Here is a 16,999-nt window from a genome sequence, read left to right as displayed (position 1 = left end):
GCTCCAGGACAGGGATTCTTAACTTGGGGTTAAGGAGGTCCATGAACTTGTATGAAAAAAAGGATATCTTCATTTCAATATAATTGGTTTTCTTATTTTTGCATTTGAAAACATCTTTCTGGGAAGAAGTCCATAGACGTCATGGGATTGGCAGAGGGGGCCAGGAAGAATCCTAATGGGTCTCACATTCTACCCTGACCTCTAGACTCAGCCGGGACTCCCTCTTCCTGCTTCCCTAGGATCTCTGACTGAGCAGTCTGGTAAGTGTTGGAGACTCCTGTCCACTCCAGGGTGATGACTTCTGCCACACCCTGAGAATCTACTCAGCAGAAGTGAGTCAGTTGGCAGAAGAAAGGTCTGGTCTAGGGGGTTACTTGAAGGAATGTGTCTCCTTTTCAGGACCCAGACACCTGGGTCCTCAGTCTGATTCAGAGGCTCCTGGGGGAGTTTCAGGGTTGACCCTACCCTGGGTTCATCCAACTCTCCAAACTCTGTGCTCCCTGCCCCTATGACAGGAGCCTGAGCCAGGATCAATTCACTGTCCTCTACCTGATGCAACTGGCATCCATACTCCAAAGAGGCCCTTGTACTTTTCCTCTGGGCTCCAGTTCTGGGTAGGATAGGGAGGGGTCACCCTGCCCAAAGCCTTGTCCCTGGTCCCGCTAGCCATCTGCTTGGGAAACAATGGATAGCCAGCTGATGCTTGGGCTAGGCTGGCTGCTGCCCTCGCAAGGACCTTGGTAGGAGGGAGGCTGGGAGGGAGGGAGGAGGTTCCCAGGCCCAGGCCTTGGAGAAGGGAATCCTCTCTCTTCCCCAACTCTGGGGTCAGGAACTGCATCACCCTGATTGCAGTCTTCTCTAAGATTACTTTAAATTTTGCCCAGGAACAGATGGCCTGGGGACCCTGGGAGGCAGGGAAATGCTGCTGCACTCCCCTAGGCTGGGTACACATAGTACCCAGAACCCAACTCCTCTTCTAGGGTCCTGGCAAAGCAAACTGATCCGGGAATTTGGTTTAGCCCTCATTTGCCTATCATGCCCTGATCTGGTTGTTTCCCATGTCTAGAGAGCTCACCCTTCTGTCTTCCCTGGCTTCATCCAAGTCCCAGTTAAAAATCCCACCTTCTACAGGGAGCCTTACCTGACCCCTCCCAATTCTAGCACCTTCTCTTGGTTAATTATCTCGTTTCTTCTGTCTAGAGCTGGTTTGTACATATTTGCTAGCACGTGGTCTCCCCCATCCAATTGTGAGCTCAATGAGAGCAAGGACGGTCTTTTGCCTTTCTGTAAGTGACCTGTCCGAGGTCACCCAGAGAGGTGGAGAGCCCCTTAAGGAGGGATTTGAACCTGAGACCTCATACTCCAGAAGCAGCACTCCTGGGTGCTGCATGCCCTAAGCAGCTGCTGCCCTGGCACCTTTTCCCTTATCAATGCCCCCGTCTTCCCCTCTCCACTCCCTTGGACATCTCCAGTTAAGCCATTTACCCTTCTCACAAATGAGCCAAATCCAGAGTCTCACTGCTTTCAGCTGTGTCTTCTGTGAAGTCCCAACAGCGGACTCCAGATGTGATTATGTAATATTTTTACTTACTAATTAACTTCCTCAAGGGGGACTGTCACCTCCTTGGGGTTAGTGCTCATGTCCATCAGGGATACTCAATAATGAATTGATTGATATGCCTTGCATTTGAAAAAAATAATGATTTTCCACCGAGGAGCACAGAGCTAGAGCTAGGAATGATGAGTTCATCAAATCCAACCCTGTCATTTTACAGAGAGAGAAACTGAGTCTAATGTCATAGATGAGGCCAGGGAAGAGCCCACATTCAAACAAAGGCACTAGGCTTTTTCCACCCCCTCTCCCATCCCCACCACACCCCTGTTGGGGAGGCAGGAAGAAATGCTATTGTCCTCATTCAACACATAAGGAAACCAGGGCCCAGGGAAACAGAGAGGCTTACTTACCCAAGGTCATAAATAGGGCTGGACTCTGGGACTTCAAAGTCAGTATAAGGTTTCCCAGTAGAGAAATGACAGAGGAGGAGGCAAAGCTGGGTCCAACTCACTTGAAGGAAGAATGCCTGCTCTGGCCAGGAGGCTCAGCACCTGCAGCTCGGCTCTGCGCAACCTGCCCATGTCTTATTCATGACCCTGTTTGAAAAAGGAAATTTTCAGGCAATGGAAGAGAAGGAAAGTCATGGCCAGTTGCGGGGAGGCGGAGGGAAGACAGGGAGGAAGGGAGGGAGAGAGGGAGAAAGGGAGAGGGGGAGAGGGGGAGAGAGGGAGAGAGAGGGGGAGAGGGAGGGAGGGAGGGAGGGAGGGAGAGGGAGAGGGAGAGGGAGAGGGAGAGAGAGAGAGAGAGAGAGAGAGAGAGAGAGAGAGAGAGAGAGAGAGAGAGAGAGAGAGAGAGAGAGAGGCCTTTCATGTTTGTAAACAAGCCTTGCATTGGTGCCAGCGTTTTGGGGATCACTTATTGGTGGCTGCTCTGGATAGGGGAGAGGATCCCAGAGGCAGCCAACCCTTCCTTGCATGCCCCCAGTGGTAGGCCACCTGATCAAGTGCAGAAGGGGTAGGTGGAAGGTCAGAATCTAGGGGAAAACATCCTTCTAGAAACTGATGGGATCTTGTTCCCCCCAAACTGGAACATTCCAGAACTTTTCACATACCACAGACTGTCAAACCTTGAGTGGATATTAGAATATAGAATATTAAAGCTGAGAGTGCTCTTGGAAGAAAATGTCAGAGCTGGGAGGGTTATTAGAACAGGGAATGTCAGAGCTGGGAGGGCCCTTAGAACACAGAGTGTTCTAATTTCAGAGCTGGCAAGGAGAACACAGAATGTCAGAGAACTTAAAAATAATATTGCTCAACTTTCTTGTTTTATGCATAGGGCAACTGAGGCTCAGAGATAGAAAATTTGAACTAGGTTATCCAGAAAATTAATGGCAGCACTGGGATGAGATAGCACAGGCCTCCTCAGTTGGATTTTTGCAGTGTTGCCTTTCATCCCCAAACAGCAATCCAAATTGGGAAGGACCCTGGACTACGAATAAGCTTTATGTTATGTTATGTCTCTGCCACTAACTCTTTTGAGACCTTGAGCAAGTCTCATAACCTCTCTGGGTCTGAGAGTCTCCATCTGTCAGTTGAAGGGACAAACTAATGAGCTCTAAGGGCCCTTCCAGCTCTAATATTCTAAAATTATTAATTTAGAACAAGGGGCAGCTGATCCCAAAGTGCCTGGCAGGGGAACCACACAAGCTGTGGCCTATTTTTTTTTTAAACTGAAAATTCTCCTCATACCCCTCTTGGCCCCAAATGTTTAACTCTTTCTTTGTTACTTGAGTAGAAAGTTATCAGGAGGAAGGAGGAAGGGAGGGAGAGAAAAGGAGAGAGAGAAAGGAAAGGGAAAAGGGAAAGAGGGGGAGAGAGAAAGGAGGGGGAGGGGAGAGGGGGAGGGAGAGAGAGAGAGAGAGAGAGAGAGAGAGAGAGAGAGAGAGAGAGAGAGAGAGAGAGAGAGCGAGCGTGTGTGTGCTGGAGAATAGGGAGGTCAGCAGGAGGTTGAGTTCTGGGACCATGCCATAGCTCTTGGCTGAAAGGCCAGATGTCCAGGTTTCTGGCTCTCATACAAACTCTGCTCATGAGCCGTCGGCAAAGTACGATGCCACGAACAGCCCACGGGTTAGAAGTCAGAACACCTGGGTCTGCACTAACTTGGTGATGTGCCCTTGGGGGAGTAAGTTCCATTTTCCAAATCTCAATTTCCCCCTTTGTAAAATGAAAGGGTTAGATTAGACCAGCGATGGCAAACTCAAATAGAAACGGGCCCCTGCTGGCCACATATTGACTTAGAAAACCACAAATTCATATTATCTGTGTTGTACTGTATTTTGATTTATTTCGTTAAACATTTACCAATTACATTTTCATCTGGTTCAGACTATACTCCTTTGAAGCAGTGAGTCATCCACAGGCCCACAAGTCTGGTACCTCTGGAGTGTTTTAAGGCCACTTCCAGCTTTGACACTTTGGATTCCAAAGACTGCTCTCGAGCTCTAATATTTTCTGTTATGTTCCAAGAGGCCTCCTAAGGCTGAATTTTTATATTCTAAGGGCTCTCCCAGCCCTGACATTCTGTGTTCTAAGGGCTCTTCCAGCCCTGATATTGTGTGTTCTAAGCACCCTCCTAGCCCTGACATCCTGGGTTCTAAGGGCTCTCCCAGCCCTGACATCCTGGGTTCTAAGGGCTCTCCCAGCCCTGACATCCTGGGTTCTAAGGGCTCTCCCAACTGACATTCTGAACTCTATTTCTCAATTCCTTTAAAACTCTAGGGTCTCTAATCCTAAACTGCTATTCTAATCTGGGCTCTCATTTCCATATCCTGAAGAACCTAGGCAAGTCATTATGGGGAAAGGGCCCCAGGCTGGGGTGGAGTCAGTGAAGAAGGTCCACCTTAGACAGGCCTGACAATTAGGAGTTAAGGTGCCAGAGACACACTGTTGATGTTCTCAGTGATGACAAATAGGCCAAGATGTTCTAGGACAGAGTGACCTGGCAGAAGGAAAGTGAAGCAGGGGCAGATCCCAAGGACCCTTGGTTCCTGGAGCCTGGAAGATGCCCTCTACTCCCCCCACCCCCTAACCCCCACCTAGGGCTGGGGGGTGCACTGAGCTGTGGCCCTCCTGCCTGTCTCTTTTGACACTGGAATCCTGAATCCCAAGGGAAGAGTCTGAGTTTGTTTGGTTTGGTTTTTTTGGGGGGGTGGGGGAGAGAAAGGATTGTTATTATTTACAAATTTTGAAAATGCTCTCAAATTTCTATAAAGACTTATTTAAAGCTGGACATCTCAAAATCAAATGCTCCCTAAAACAGAATTCATTATCTCCCCACAAACACTGTGCTTTTCTCACCTTTCTTTTTTCCTGTTGAGGGCACCACCGTCCCTCCATTGAGCTAGTTCTGCAGTCTCAGCATTATCCTTCCTCACCTTCTCCCCTTTTAGCCGATGAGTTGCCAGATCTCACAACTTCTACATCTCCCACATCCATCCTTTCCTCATCATTCCCACAGCTGCCACCCTGGTCCAGGCCCTCATCACCTACTGCCTGGACTAATGCAATGACCTCCCACTTGGTCTCCCTACCTTGAGTCTGTCCTTACCCAACCCTCCTCCACTCTTTGGCAAAAGGGATCTTCCTAAAGCACAGATCTGACTAAGCCATTTTCCTACTCAATAAACTCCAGTGGCACCCACTTGACTCCAAGAAAAAATAAAAATTTCTCTGTTTGACATCCAGACTGGTATTAGATTAAGGACTCAGACCAGTCTTGTTTCACTTTCTGGATTTTTCTACGATGCCTTTGCAAGGGTGCCATATCTTCCTCTGCCCCATGCTTTTCGCTCCCCTTTACTAGTTGTCTCCTCAATAAGAACATAAGCTCCCTGAGGTCAGGGGCTGTTTTTCCCTTTTGTTTGTATTTGTATCACCAGCACTTATGATTCCTGGCACAGAGTAAGCACTGACTGGCTGCCATTATACATCTCTCCTCTTCCCACACTGTATGGGTCCAGCTAAACTGGTCTTCCCAGAGTTCTGTTCATCTCCCATCTCCATGCTTTTGCCCCGGCTGACTCTCTTGGTCAAAACACATTCCCCATCACTGTTTCATCAGCATAAGCATCACCCTCTACCTGGAGCCTTTCCTGATCACTCTAAGATGCTAGTTAATACTTAATTCCCCATTTTATGGTATGTTTACCTATGGGGCACCTAAGTGGTGTAGGTGATAGAACACTGGACCAGGAGTCAGGAAGACCTGAGTTCAAATCCAGCCCTAGACACTTAATAACAGTGTGACTCTGGCCAAGTTATCTAACCTCTGTTTGCCTCAATTTCCTCATTTGTAAAGTGGGAGTCATACTAGTACCTATCTCTGGGATTATTGTGAGACTCAAAGGAGGAAGCACATAGTAAGCATTATATAAACGTTAGCTATTATTATTGTTATACATGAACATGTCTCCCCCCCCCCCATAGAATTTCTTTATATCCCCAGTGCCTAGCGTGGCACAGAATAATCGCCTAATTCTTGAGGGCTGTTGATGGAGTTAACATTATGGCTCAGAATTTCCTATGCTATGTGTTAGCTTGAAACCCAATAGAAAGATCACAAGATTTAAGGCTGAGAAGTGGCCTCCAGTCTACTTTACAGAGAAGGAAACTGAAGCCCAGAGAGGACAAGGGACTTGAGCAGGGTCACACAGATGAGTGGCAGAGCCAGAAGTTGAATCCCATAGAGGAAAATGGGATCTTGATCTGCCTCTGCTACTTACTGAGTTCTTTTTACACATTACAGACATGTATAATCAGGGAAAACAAATTCTTTCACTGGCTACATCCGAAAGAAAATAAATGACTCAGTCCTCACCCTGAGTCCATCAGGAGGAGGTGGGTAGCTGGTTTTATCACAAGACCTCTGAAATCAAGGCTGGCCATTACTGTTACCTTGAAACATGCCTCATCTCCCTAAACTAACTCCTTAGAGCTAGGTGGTAAAGCGCTTAAACTCTGCCTCAAGTTTCCTACCTGGAAAATGGGGATAATAATAGCATTTTCCAGAATTTTTGTGATGATGAGATAATATATGTAAAATACTAATTATTATTGTTATAATAGCTAACATTCACATAATGCTTTAAGCTTGCCAAACACTTTACAAATATATTATTTCTTTTGGTGTTCACAAAACCCTGAGAGGTAGGTGCTGTTATTATTATTCCCATTTTACAGATGAGGAAACTGAGGCAAGCAGAGGTGAAATAATATACCTAAGTCACACAGCTAATAAGCGTCAGAGGCAGGATTTGAACTCAGGCTCCTGACTTCAGGTGTCGTGGTCTGCCCACTGTGCCACCCAGCATCATCATCATCATCATTTTTGGTAACCTCCACATGGCTTAGCACAGGACTTTGCAAACAGTGCACGCTCAGCAAAGTTTCTCTGATCAATCGATTGGTGGATGACAAGGGGCAGACCAATACCCTGGCTAGAAGGGGGAGGAATAGGGCTGGGGAAGGCTCTTTATTGATCCTAAATGGGACAGAAGACAAGTGTTTCAAGGGCAGAGTCCAGCCCTGTGAGTTCATCTTTATGCATGATCAGCTGCAGAGGAAGCCAGGGAGGGGTCAGTGCTGCAAGGGGAGTCACCTGCCAGGCAGGGGGGGTCAATAAGCGGGAGGCTGGGGCAACTGATGTCCCAGGAACTTGGTCCCAACTTGGCTTCTGAGCTTTCTTGGACCAAAACCCCGGGTTCCTTAGTCTGGCTATTAATCTCTGCATACCCATGCAGGATCTGCCCTGAGTTTCTCAGCTCTAGGGAGAGTCATCTCATTCCTATTCTGTCCAGGAAGAAATGAAGGCTAAGCTCAGAGAAGAAGCAGACAGCCTTTCTTTTTCCCTAGCTTTAACTAATGGTTTTCCCCAGCTTTAAGCAATGGTCCCATTTCCCTCAACCCCAAAGAGCTCTGAAGAATGGTCAGGTAAGAAGAACTCAAATGGAAGAGGCCAAGGAAGGAGCATTTATTAAGCACCTAATACGTGCCTAAGCAGTTTACAAATATTATCCGAGTAGATCCTTATAACAACTCTGTAGGGTAGGTACTTGTGGAAAATGAGGCAGACAGAGGGTAAAGTGACCAGTCACACAGCTGACTGGATTTGAACTCAGGCTTTCCTCATTCTAGGCACAGTATTCTCTCTACTGCACCATCCAGCTGCCTCTACCAGACAAGCATGCAAAGAGTATCTGGGTGTGAGTGGTCCACCCTCCCACCTAGCTGGAAAGCAGGAGAACAGGGGATTCCCAAGTCTGTCTGAGGGCAGCCCATCCCCACTGCTAGACACTGGGCTTAGAGATCACTACCTGCTGACTGTCATTTCAGTCCCTATCTAAGCAAGCATAGCCAACATGTCCCCAATGCTTTCTAGGTTACAAAGTGTTTTTCTCACAACAGACAGTGCTGAGGTGAGTGATGCAGGTCTTCATTATACCCATTTTACAGGTGAAAAAACTGAGGATCAGGATCAGTGAAGCTGCTTGCTCAAGATCATCTAAAAACTGGTAAATGGCAAAATCCAGGTCTCCTGGATCCAAGTTTAAGGCTCTTTCCATTAGCCCACACATGCACATGAAAGAGACTGGAAAATGTGTATTGCATCTCTCTGGGGGATATCTCCTGGAGGCATCCTGCCTTTCCTGCTCTCTCTGGAGAGTCTGCCCCACTCTCACTTTTCTTTCCCTCCTGGCCTGTAGCCCCATGCTCCTTGGCTGTCCTTGTCCTCCCCATTTCTGCATTTCAGTCCGTCCCTGGGAGCTGATCACATCTGCCTGCATCCCCAGGGGACCCTGGACAGCTCCATCCTCCTGTCTCTCTTTAATGCAGTGGGACAGAGAAGCTCAGGGGGCTGAAGGCTGCCAGCACAGATGGCCTTGCTGGGAGGGCTCCAGGCAGCAAGAACCTTTTTCTTCCCTCAGGATCGAGAATGGGGAGGGGAAGGAAGGGAAGAAGGCAGCAGAGAGAGAAGGCTAACTGGGATCTGGGAGGGCCTGGCCTCCTTTCCTCTTCCTTCAGTCTGACACAGCTGCTTCTTTATTGGTATGTCTGGATCACTAATCTTTCTCCCATCAATCCCTGCTCCAGCTTCATAAAATCTGTCTGGGATCATGTCTCCCCCTTGCTTAAAAATCTCCCATCCCTCCAGGGGGTCTCCTATTGCTCATAGGAAGGGACCTTAGAAACCATCTAATTCAGGGGTTCTAAACCAAGAAGATAGATTTCAGGGGACCTGTGAACCTAGAGAGGAAAAAATTTTCATCTTTATTTCAATGTATAGATTTCCTTTGCAATGCTATGCATTTTATCTTATATGTTTTAAAACTTTATTGTAAGAAGAGGTCCATAGGGTTTCATCAGACTGCCAAAATGTTCCACAGTGCTCACATGTGCATGCGCGTGCGCGCACACACACACACACATACACACACACACCCTGTTACCTCTCCTATTAGAATAGAATATAAGCTCCTTGAGGGCAGGGACTTCCACTTTTTTTCTTTGTATCACTAGCATAGGGCACTGTAGTTGGTACATAGTATTTTCTTAATAAACCTTTATTGTTTGTATGAATTTGTCAGTTTTAGTAGAGCTTGACAAGGCAATCAAGAAAGTTAATTCAAGCATAGGCTACATTTAGGGAGCAGCACAGTAACCAAAACCAGTAGATGATTGTTTGGGGGATAGAATGCTGGGTCTGGAGTCAGGAAGACCCGAGTTCAAATCCAGCCTCAGATAACTTACTATCTTCATGACCCTGGGCAAGTCACTTAACTGCTATCTGCCTCACTTTCCTCAACTGTAAAAGGGGATCATAATAGTACTTACTTATTGTTATTATAAGAAACAAAATAGATAATAATTGTAAAGTGCTTAGCACAGTTCTTGGCATATAGTAGGTGCTTAATAAATGCTTGATTTTCTTCCTTCATTCCTTCCTTCCTTCTTTCCTTCCTCTACCCTGATCCAACCACATCTGGAGTAAGGGTCTTTAACCTGATGTCCATGGACTTCTCCAAGGGGTCTGTAGATAGATTTCAGGGAGTCCATGAAGCTGGATAGGAAAAACATTAGATCTTTATTCTCACTAACTTCTAACTGAAATTTAGCCTTTCCCACAATGTTTTAAAAAACAGGCTTCACCAGACAGCCTGAGAGGTCCAGGACAAGATTAAGACACTCAGATGTAGAGTCCTGTGAAAGGTTCTGGGTGTCACCGATGAGAAAGGATGCTGGGAAGCTGGATAATGTCCAGAGGATGATGACCAGGATGTTTCGGCAAAGCCTGAGAAGAAGGGAGCAGAATCAGAGGCACTAAGAATCCCCACCACCACCACTGAGCTCCTTTGCCATCTAGAGTTATTCTTTGGCATCTTGAAGGCATCTCAGTCCTTCCAAGTTCCTCATTCAAATCCAAATACCCTTGAGAGGTGTAACACCTCAAGGCATTATGAACTAAGAACCAGGCAGATCCCTTCTGACAGCCAGTTCTAGGGCAAGGTCAGGCAAGAATAGGACCATGAGGACTGAGAAGAGGAAAAAATTACAGACAGTTCAGAGAAGCTCAAACAGAGACAGACAATCGTGGGCTTCCGTTTTCCCTGGCTTGCTGGGAGCCAGGATTCCTCTGGGGGTGCCTTGCTAAGTAATTAGCAGCTAGACCCTCTCCCAATCAAAGGAAGCACAGGATTCTAAGGGGTGGAGGTAGTGAGGGAGTGCAGTCTGGGCACGGGGAACATGAGAAACAAGAAAGACACCAGCATCAAAGAATGCGCAAAAGATGTGTGTTCTAACCCTATGCCTCTCTTTTGTGTAGGACAGGATAACACACAGAGGCCTAGCTACAATATTAGTGGTTGAGTCTTTGCTCAAATACTTACCAACAGGATGATCATAATCACAGCAAAAAGGACCACTAACATCCCTGAGCCTCAGTTTCCCCATTTGTAATATGAGAGGAATAATCTTTGCACTTGCCTACTTCACAGGAGTGTTCTGAGGAAAGTGTCTGGCAAAACTGGAAACTATATATACAACGTCAGAGCTAGAAAGAATAGTTTTCGTGTTGCTTCCAGTGCCCATGATTTCACTGGAAACTCCCAGTAGGGAAAACTCCCTTTGTGATCCCCTCAAGGGTTTTCCTGGCAAAGATACTGGAGTGGTTTGCCATTTCCTTCTCCAGTTCACTTGACAGATGAGGAAAGTAAGGCAAACAGGGTTAAGTGACTTGCCCTGGGTCATACTGCTACTGTCGAGAGAGAGAGAGAGACAGAGAGAGAGAGAGAGAGAGAGACAGAGAGAGAGAGACAGAGAGAGAGAGACAGAGAGAGAGAGACAGAGAGAGAGAGACAGAGAGAGACAGAGAGAGAGAGAGACAGAGAGAGACAGAGAGAGAGAGAGAAAGACAGAGACAGAGACAGAGACACAGAGACAGAGAGACAGAGAGACAGAGAGACAGAGAGAAGCAGGATTTGAACTCAGTTACTCCTAGCACTACAAGCTATCCACTATGCTTCAGGAACTACTGGGAGGGACAATAGAAAAGCAAAGGAGAAAATGGCTTGACTAGAAAGGAACTTAGACCATCCACTTCAAATTCCCCTCCCCCCCCATTTTACAGATAAGGAAACTGAGACTAAGGGAGATGGAAGAGAAACAGGGAAGGCCTGGCTGTGACTCAGATTTTATGCTATACGGTAAGACAGATTCAAACACCAATGATCACTTCACTCTCCAAATTCCACCCCTGTCCCACCTGACCTTTTTCTTTTTCTGCCTTTAAGCCCCAATTTTGAGGGGTAAAGGGATTGGTGTGTTGGTTGTCCTGGATTTCCAACCCCTTCGGGCTTTAATGTTACAGCAACTCATTAAATGCTTAATTAGCTACCAACCGGAACCTAATTTGAGCATCTCAACCCTTAGCATACCACCCAACCCACTTGCTACAGCCTGTTCTATGTTGGTGGTCTGGGGCCTCTGCAGGAGGGAATATCCAGCGGTCCACAGGAGGCTGGAAGCCCTAGCCCTGATACCTATTCTATTCTCAACTCAAGGACTTTTGCAAGTACATGAGTATCTCATCACAAAAGTGCTGGGGTCTGTAGGATCAAAGGCTACTGAGCTGAAAAAATCATCTGATCCAGTCCCCTTATTTTACAGAGAAGGAAACTGAGGCCCATGGAAGGGAATTGATTTGACCAAGGTCATACAGTCAATCAAAACTAGAACTCATTCAAAGCCTGGATCTAAGTCTTGTGGTCTTTACCCTAGACCAGAGATAATGGACTCCCAAGGGGAGACTGCACAGCCAGGATCCACTTCCAGGGCTTTCATAAACTCCCAGGTGACCTCCCTGGTCTGGCTGCCTCAATTTATCTCAGTCCCTAAAACCAAGAGAAATCACTCTCCCTTGGAAGGGTATGACTGTAAAGTACTCTGAGTTCCAGCCAGTGGAGAGCAGGAGGGTGACTCAGGCAGGAATTCTGCTGTTGAGTAATGATGACCCTTATATCTCTACATGGCCTTCAAAGCCATTATCCCCAAGAAGCTGGAGTCGGAGCAGTGGCTGTTACCCACATTTTACAGATGAGGAGACTGAGATGAAACAGAAAGAAATTGTAGCATAATGGAAAGATCCCAACACGAGGAGTCAGAGGATGTGCTGCTTACCAGCTGCATGACCTTGGACAAAGTTCACCTCTCTGGACCTCGGTTTCCTCGCCTGTAAAATGATTGGGTTAGTCCATATCAAAGATGTCAAACATACCACCAGTGGGCCAATGCAGTCCTCAACACTCCTCAGTGCAGCAGGGACCAGATTAAAATGCATTTGGGAGGGACAGCTAGGTGGCCCAGTGGACAAAGCACTGGCCATGGAGTTAAGGACCTGTGTTCAAATCTGGCCTCAAACACTTACTAGCTGTGTGACCCTGGGCAAGTCACTAATCCCATTGCCTCGCCCCCCGAAAATATAATTGGGAAATATTTGACAAAATTAATAAAATACAATAGGACATAGATAACATTAATATGTGATTTTCTAAGTCCATATGCTGCCTGATCCTTCTGTATAGTCTGACACCATGGACTAGATGATTTCTGAGGTCCCTCTCAGCTCTAAAATGCCTCTGTGACATCAGTTCAAATATTGGCTGTTACTGACTAGTTGTATGTTTTTGTGCCTCTGTGAGGCTCAGTTTCCTCATCTGTAACATGAAGGGGTTGGATTAAAATGACCTCTATAGTCTCTTCTGGCTCTAAATCTTATGATTTGCTCAGGTTCACACACCAACTTAGTGTTAAGAATTGAACCTTGGACTCCTAGCCCAGCATCCACCTTAACAGACAAACCAGGGATGACTTTGGCTCCCATGTTCTCCTGGAGGAGACATATGCAAGGCTGAGTTTAGAGCAGCAAGCCTCGGGCCAGAGCTTGGTTCTGGGCCATGGCATGAGGAGAGGCTGGGTCTGTAAATGAAGGGGTGTGGAGTGCCCAGGGCCAGAGCCAGCTCCACATATGGGTAGCCACTGCCTGGGCAAGATCTGAAAGCCATCCCCACTTGGGTGACTCTCCCCTGCAATCATTGAGCCTCAGGTGACCTGATTAATCCTCAAATAAATCCATGCTTTCTATGGAGAAGAGAATTTCCAGTATTAAAAATAGATGCGTTTGTATAAAGCTATATTTTAAAGTATCCCTCATTACATTCCTTCTGACTCCTGAGTGGTGTCCTAGGCAGCTGCCTACCTCTGGTCCCAGCTCTCAGGTCTCCTTCCAAAGAACACCAAATGAATGGAAAGCATTTATTAAGCTCTTACTACATGCCAAACTGTGGGGATATAAATGCAAAATTGAAACAGGCCCTGCCCCTAGAGTTTATGTTCAAGTTAGAGGAGCTGAGTTCTGTTTCTGCCTCTTCAACCAGTATGACATTGGGCAGATCACTAGACCTCTCAGGAACAGTTTCTTCTTCAATAAAATGGTCTCTGAACTGCCTTTCTGTTCTAGATCCTATGATCCTAAGATGGGGGCCCTTTCTTGGTCAGAAGATGAGAATGACCTGATCAAAGGTGATGGATACTGCTTCCCAGGATAGAGACCTGATAACTCTTAACCTAGATCCTGGAGGCAGGGGAAGGAGGGAGAAAGGGAAAGAAACAGGGAAAGTGACTGGAGTGAGCACCCTGAGATGGCTGACTCCCCTTTTCACTGTATTGGGAGCTTGAGACCCTCATCCACCTCTCAAATCCTCATCTCCCATTGGTTCTCCTACATGTAGGCAGGGACCACCTCTTTGCAGACTCCTGGTCCCTCACCCAAAACATCACCTCCCCACTTGGAGAACCACAGGATCAAGAGCTAGAAGAAACCTTAGCCTTCATCTATGATCAGGAGATGAAAAGGATCTTAAAGATGGAAGCTAGCTGGTTCAGTGGCTAGAGCTCAAGACCTGGAGTCAGGAAGGCCTGAGTTTGAAATCTGCCTCAGACACTTCCCAGATGCGTGCCTCTGGGCGAGTCTCTCAGCCTCTTTTAGCCTCCATTTCCCCATCTGTAAAATGGGAATAATCATACTAGCATCTCCCTCCCTGGGTTGTGAGGATCAAATGAGACAGATAACATATTGCAGCACTTCGCAAATCTTGAAGCAATAAATTAATGTTAGCTAGTAAAGACTGCCTAGTTCCGGCCTCATCATTGTCCAAATAAAGAAACTGAGCCTGAGAGAGGAAGTGAAGGAGGTCACAAAGGTAATAAGTAGGAGAGTTGAGATTTGAATCCAGGTTCTCTGACTCCAAATCCTGCCCTCTGTCCAGGAAACTTCCCCTGAGACCAGCCCCCCTGGATCACCCATGGCTCCAAATGTAGCCCTTAACCTTAGACTGTTTTAACACTCCCACATTTCAGATGAACATATCTTAGCATCTGACTGTGTTGCAAACTCTCTGAAGACATCATCTCTTGACCTCTGACACCGCCTGACAGGGCAGGATAAGACAAATTGCAGCTGTTTTGCAAGGACTTGTTGAATGATATTTCCCCCATCTCCCCTTGGGAGCTACCCCTTGGTTTACATGTTTCCATTCCCCCCCATCCCCCACCACTGTACTCCTCACCCCTGATCCTGGCTCCTAGCAGGGGCCGAACCCAATGTCAAATGCTGAAGGGTAACCAGGTCTAGGGGAGTGGTGTTAATAGAACTCGACAGGAAAATAAAGGTGTTCCTAGAGATCCCTCATCTTCCCTGACCTCCCTGAGGCCTGTGTGTCCCCAGCACATTCCCATGGTTGGTTGGTTTGTTTGTTTGGTAAGTACAGTGCCGACTCAGCAACCCCCATTCCCTACAGCTTGCTGCCAGCCAGCACCAGCCTCCCACCCCAGCACACCAGAACAGCTAAGCTCATGGGAAGCCCTTTCTAGTTTCTGGAACAAGAGTTGCAAGCTTCCACCTTGCCCTCTTGAATACTTCAGGTTCCCATCTTGAAGGTGGGCAGTGTGAGAGGGGCAGAACCCCTACACACACACTCCTACCCCTAACCATGGTTCTTTAAAGGAAAATCCTCAAACCTCAGCAGGGACTCTTCCCTAATGCCCACGAGTAATTCATCACTTGTCCTAACATACAAAGTGAAATGGGTGCAGAGGGCCACAGGAGGGTTGGCCCTACTGAGACTTTAACCCAAAGTTTCAAGTAGGGTGATGAATAAAGGATAATGGTAGAAGGAGAAGGGAGGCCTGGAGAGGGGTAGACAGACCCTCTGACTGCATCTCCGAACATGCAGATGGATTTACTTCCCAGAGAAGGAGGTGGCCCTCCTTTTTTCCTCAGAGAGCCCCGCAGACATCTCAGCAGCACCACAACCACCACAGCTCCCAGCTTTCTTAAGAGCTCTTGGGGAATTCTCCCAGTTACCTGGGGAAAATGAACCTGGGGAAGGGGGAGGGGGAGAAGAGGGAGCAGCTTAGGGGATGGGAAAGGCCAAAGGGACAAGGAAAGGGGTGATGGTGTAGGGAAGTGGGGTACCCCGGGCAAATAAGGAAGGCAGGGGGAGAAGTGTGGAAGGAGAAGGAAAAGGAAGGAAGAGTGGGAGAAGGAGCCCCGAGAAGAGGAGGGAGCTATGAGACCTGCTGACCCGGGCTCCCTGTCTCTGTGCCAGAGCCCACCCTGGCACCTGGCTACTGTAAGAAGGCACACAATTGGTGTCCCGACACTCCAGGCACCTGAGAAGGAAGTCGGAGACGAGGGTGCAGCTTTCCCATTCCAAGGCTGGTCCCTGGACCTCCCCACCCAGTTTGGAGCAGGGACGCAGGCGCGGGCACTTAGCACCCTGGGCACGGAGTGGGGGGCACGGGCACTGCTGGAGCGATGGAGGGGGCAAAGGGAGCACCTGTAGGGCTCCCGGCCCCCCACCCCAAGCTGGGGCTCGGCTCACTTACCTCGGCTGCTCCTCCGCGTGGCTGCCGCGCCTGCCCCCGGCTCCCTGCAGCCCAGGCTGGGGGCGGGGACGGAGGAGCCGGAGCGGGAGCCGGAGCCCAAGAAGAAGCCCGCTGCCACCACTGCCGTCGCCTCCCCCCGCCCCGGCCCCGCCGCGCGCCGCGCGCTGCCGTGCGCCCGCCTCCCCCGCGCGCCCCGAGCCGCCCGCCTGCGGTCTCGGTCTGCGGAGCCCAACTCCGCGGCCCGGGCCGGCGCGGGGCGGGGGCCTGGGGAGGGGCAGGGGGAACGGCGCGCGAGCTGCTGCGGCAGGAGGCACGGGGAGGGCCCGGCCCGGCCCCGGGAGCCGACCCGAGCCCTCCGGGCCCTGGGCAGGCTGGCCGGCGGGCTCCCCACCTGTGTCCGACCGGCCCCCACGCGTGCGTGTGCGTGCCTCCCACGCAGAGTCCCGGGCGGGAGCCGGGACCGAGCCTCCTCTGAACAGAGGCGGGCAGAGGGCGGGGGTGTGTGTGCGGGTGTGCGCGTGCTGGTCCGCGGGTGAGTGTGTTGGGGGCATTGATGTGCCTGCCCTGCGCACACTTGTTAATGCGGTGCCCGGGGGTCTGGCATGCAGTACGTGTCCCCGCATGTGTGAGTATGCATTGCGTGTGTATGCCCGCACACAGTGCGGAGTGAGGGTGCAGACGCTTGGGTGGCCGACTGTGAGCGTGGCAGTGTTTGTGCATTGCGTGAGTCTAGGCATTGTATGTCTGATTCCTTTTGTATAGGTCTTGAGTATACTCACGTAGGTCCGCGTCGTCTCACCCGAAAGCATGTAAGCTCCTCCAAGGCAAGAGACCAGCTTCCCTCCTTCTTTCCTGCCCCCCAGTGCCTAGCACTGCGCCTGGCACAGAGAGGCTTCATAAAGGCTTGTTGGGTTAGATTGTTGAATATGAGGCTAGGGAGAGGGGC

The 16,999-nt window shown here is 48.9% G+C and overlaps 1 protein-coding gene across 2 annotated transcripts in view; it reads right to left on the bottom strand.

Moving 5' to 3' along the window:
* Positions 1-16,217, bottom strand: part of LINGO3 (leucine rich repeat and Ig domain containing 3) — a 39,186-nt gene extending 22,969 nt beyond the window's left edge. Inside the window, exons 1-2 of one of the 2 annotated variants that reach the window (XM_072601464.1) lie at positions 16,054-16,217; positions 1,966-2,151 (exon numbers count right to left, since the gene is read on the bottom strand). The gene's annotated coding sequence lies outside the window, so the exon portion shown is untranslated. Of the gene's footprint in view, positions 1-1,965; positions 2,152-12,285; positions 12,545-16,053 lie in introns of those variants that run through there. The other variant, XM_072601465.1, reaches the window with a different exon arrangement.
* Between the last annotated feature and the right edge of the window lie 782 nt (positions 16,218-16,999).

This window comes from Notamacropus eugenii, chromosome 4, assembly GCF_028372415.1.
Source record: "Notamacropus eugenii isolate mMacEug1 chromosome 4, mMacEug1.pri_v2, whole genome shotgun sequence".
Taxonomy (NCBI): Eukaryota; Metazoa; Chordata; class Mammalia; order Diprotodontia; family Macropodidae; genus Notamacropus; species Notamacropus eugenii.
This window is presented reverse-complemented; position numbering and strand designations above follow the sequence as displayed.